Below are 4,964 nucleotides of genomic sequence, written 5' to 3' on the forward strand. Positions count from 1 at the left end.
CCTCGACGTCGGTTCGGCACGGCGCGGCCCCCCCGCATCAGCACGGCTCGGCCCCAAACGATATTCCGGTGGAACAAGAGCCGAGCCGGCAGTTGTTCCGTCGGACAACTCCAATCCGGCTGGCAGAGAACCTCTTTCATCTCTGCCTCCCCGACCACCACCGCCACCGCCTCCTCCTCACCACTCCTCTCCTCCTGCCGCCACCGCCCCTCCTCGTGCCGCCTATCGACCCCAATGTCTCTCTCTCTCTTTCTCTCTTAGTCTTTCTCTCCTTTCTTCACGCCCCACGCCCCGCACACACACACACGCTATTTGCCGAATAAAATATGTAACTCCGTCGTGTAAACGCCGATGATATTTCACATTTACAGATCATCGGCTTTATAATCATCATCATCATCTTCTTCCTATTCACAATAATGATTACGATGAAGCCGATCATCTGACCGTGACGCTTCTTCCTCATATTCCTCTTCTTCTTCTTATTCCCCTTTTAGACGTTTGATTGAGCCTTGGGGGAAGCCGCGACTGGACACCGGAGATATCCGCCCCCCGCAGATTACAACGCACACTTTCCCCAAATTTACAACGAAACCCCTATTCCCTTCGCATTTCCACTTCTTAATCAAAGTCCATCCAACCCACAAAAACACTTTTTTTCTTTCTACATTCATAAAAGCGTTAATCTTCACAATTTCCTTATAATCAATACCTATAGTCTTTACTGAAACTATTTTTTTACAGCAAAACTTTTTAATGTAAATAATTTCCAAATATATTTGCAAAATTAACTTAATTACTTAATTCATCACAATTCATTCATTCATCACAATACAACAATTCATCAATTAACGTATTTTAACTTTGCAATATAAATTCTTCTAATATTTAGAAACATCAAAAACATGTCTCCCAATTATTAAGAGTTTTCAAAATATATTTGAACTAACACTTTTTTATTTGTAATATCAGACTTTTAGAAATATAAAATAATCATAATTTTAGTTATTATATAACCGATAAACAATTACCAGTATTACAAAATATATACAAATTTTAATCATTAAAAAACCTACAAAAACTACAAAACTAGTTTTATAAATACAAATTATACAATCAATTATTGTATAGATTTTACTTGTAACGAAACGCATTTCCACTTCTTAATCTAACCCACAAAAACACTTTTTTCTTTCTACATTCATAAAAGTGTTAATCTTCACAATTTCCTTATAATCAATACCTATTAAAAGACTTCGAAATAACTTCCAAATACAAATTGTCTACTAATCTTAACTTAAAAGAATTTCAGTCTTTACTGAAACTATTTTTTACAGCAAAACTTTTTTTTTTCATTAATTTGTGCTAATAACTTATTATGCATGCTAATTCAAGAACATTACAAATTAAGATTTTTTTCATTTGAATTTTTAACATTCGGAAATACAAATCTTAACTAAACAGAATTTCATTAATTAATGTAAATATTTTCCAAATATATTTCCAAAATTAACTTAATTACTGTTAATGCTTTAAACTGTTACAAATATAAAATCTTCACTTTAATAGTAAAAATATTATTGATTGTACAATATTTACAGAATCAATATTTTTCATTAATTTGTCCTAGTAACTCATTATACAACATTTAAATAGTTTCTAATTCAAAAATATTACAAATTATTTCAAATTAAGATTTTTTTATTTGAATTTTTAACATTCGGAAATACAAATCTTAACTAAACAGAATTTCATTAATTAATGTAAATATTTTCCAAATATATACTAATATTAACTTAATTACTTAATTGCTGTTAATGCTTCAAACTGTTACAAATATAAAATCTTCACTTTAATAGTTTAATATTTCAATTATGAAATATGTATCTTATACCAAGAGAACAAATATCGAATCTTTACTATAAACGTAATTTGATATAAATTATTGTATAACGTTCAATATGTTTCCAAATAGAAATCTTTAATTAACAATTCATCAATTAACGTATTTTAACTTTGCAATATAAATTCTTCTAATATTTAGAAACATCTCTTAATAGTTATTAATAGATTCCAAAACATATTTGAACTAACACTTTTTTTTATTTGCAATATCAGACTTTTAGAAATATAAAATAATCATAATTTTAGTTATTATAAAACCTATAAACAGTTAAAATTAAATTTTTAATCATTAAAAAACCTATTTTTTATTCGCAATTAGAGATATTCAAATATTTCGAATACCCAAAGTTTTGTAGTTATATAAATACAAATTATACAATCAATTATTGTATAGACTTTACACGTAAAATGTGTTCTTACTATATTTAGAACTAATAATTTTGTACTTTTCTTAGCAATATTAATTATCATACGATCTTTATATAACTTGTACAAATCAAAGTATTTTTATTAGTTAGTGCAATTACTTTGGGTCTGTATCAAAATCTCGCCAACTATAATTCCGATTGTATCAGAATCTCGACTATATCGAAAATTTTTACAATAACATTTTGAAATTATTTTGGAGCATTTATCCCACCCCGCTTATATGACGTCACTTACAAGCCCTGTGGGGTGCGCCCCACCCCAGCCAGCAGCTGGTAGTCCGGAAAGGTCTGTTAAGGGTTCTACCTGCTCAGGGTATATAAGCTGCAACACATCTGTACCCAGCCTCTTCTCTCTTGACTCTCCTTCACTGCTGTATCTTCATACCATGTAAGTTTCTCTGTATTATCTCTGTGTTGACTTCTTATACTGTAAGAACCATTTGTATCCTGTGTATCTATCTCTCTGTAGTGTATGATTTACCCAAATAAACTTATAATCGAGCATCTCCAATACTAAAACGAAATGGAGAACGCTCAAGTTGTTACTGCTTGAGCGTTCTCCATTACGTTTTAGAATTCGATCATGTCGGGGTCACCAATTTGGAGATGCTCAAGTATATATTTATTTGGGTAAATCATGGATAAGTAACGATGCAGAGAGATACATAAGATACAAAGGTTTCTTACAGTCACAGAGAATACACACGAGATATTACAGAGAATCTTACATGATATTAAAACACAGAAAATGGGTAGAGAAGAGACAAAAGGAGACAATGCCTTTGCGTATTGAGATAATACAGAAAACCTTACATGATATTAAGACACAGAAAATAGGTAGAGAAAAGACAAGATACAAGAGGAGGAGATAATCCACATGCCTTTGCGCATCTTCGTAACTCCTGCTGGTCCTGGTAGAACTTGATCTTCCGCAATAACCTGAAGAGCTTCCTCGCTTGCTTCACGAGCTCTTTACGTATCATTGGTTGATTCCGGTTTGGATCTACAGGTGGCTGCATTTTTTAGAGTACGAACGATGCTGGTTGTTGATAAATATAATAGTTTGGCACGTAGCAACTTTAGTAGTTATAAAGTTAGTAGTAGTTATAACAAGCTATAAAGTTAGTAGTTACAACAACTAAAGTTGCTACGTGCTAAACTATTATATTTATCAACAACCAACATCGTTCGTACTCTATAAAATGCAGCCACCAGTAGATCCAAACCCGAATCAACCAATGACACGTAAGGAGCTCGTGTAGCAAGCGAGGAAGCTCTTCAGGTTATTGCGGAAGATCAAGTTCTACCACGATCAGCAAGAGTTACGAAGATGCGCAAAGGCATGTGGATTATCATCTCCTCTTGTCTCTTGTCTCTTCTCTACCCATTTTCTGTGTATTATTATCTCATGTGTATTATCTCTGTGTTGGCTCTCGGACTCGTTATGATGTATGAACCCTTTTGTATCTCTCTGTAGTGTAACTAGCCATGATTTACCCAAATAAACTTATAATTAGAGCATCTCCAAAATTTAATTTTGTTGAATCATTCATAATAAACCGTATTATTTATCATTAATAACAATTTAAAAGTCACTACGTTTCGGAATAATTTCAAAATGTTATTGTGGACATTTTCGATACAGTCGGTTGTCGGGCTTGCGATTGCTCATATAAATAATTATCTTTCAATAACAAAAACTAAATAAATAGAGAAAATCTAATAGTGAAACTATTTTTACAATGGAATTTATATTACCTATTCTCAATTATTAATTCATAAAGATATCGCAATCAATTTATCAGAGATCAATAAACTTATTATACAATCTGTGTTTAGTCTACAAATATAAGTTTTGTAAATAATTTCAAATTTTATCAATAAGAAAATACAAATATTAAGCGAAACAAATAGTAATTAATATATTTGTTTGTAATTAATAATTATCACTTTAAGTTTGTCACAAATTATTGTTATATATGTTATTTCCTCATCTCCTAGATGAGACTAAAAAATTGCATTTACGAAACTATTTCACATAACATATTCATGCTAATTAGTCTTATTAGATTAGTAACTTAAGTAACATTAATATGATGTTTACATAACAATAGATCATTTTACAATAGAAACACATTAACATTAATACATGTTCAGTGTCAAATATAACTGCTTTATCTATGTCAATATGAGAGTAATACGCTTTCAATTAAAACGTTCGAAAAAGCAGTGTTTTCACATTTCATTGATTTTCTCGAAAACTATAATAGGTAGAATTGATCCAAAATATGCATATGAAAGCTGAATGTTTGGGGTTTGTAACGAGTATTTATATATTATTGTGGTTTCATCCGTTTAGCAGCTATTGGCGTTTAAATTTGAAAAAACGTTAAAAAAGCAGTGTTTTTACATTTCATTGATTTTCTCGAAAATTATAAAAGATAAAATGGATCCAAAAGATGTATATGCAAGCTGAATGTTTGGGGATTGTAACGAGTATTTATATATTATTGTGGTTTCATTCGTTTAGCAGTAATTGGCGTTTAAATTTGAAAAAACGTTAAAAAAAGCAGTGTTTTTACATTTCGTTGATTTTCTCGGAAACTATAATAGTTAGAATGGATCCAAAAG

This window comes from Nicrophorus vespilloides, unplaced genomic scaffold, assembly GCF_001412225.1.
Source record: "Nicrophorus vespilloides isolate i.1.1-1 unplaced genomic scaffold, Nicve_v1.0, whole genome shotgun sequence".
Lineage (NCBI taxonomy): Eukaryota > Metazoa > Arthropoda > Insecta > Coleoptera > Silphidae > Nicrophorus > Nicrophorus vespilloides.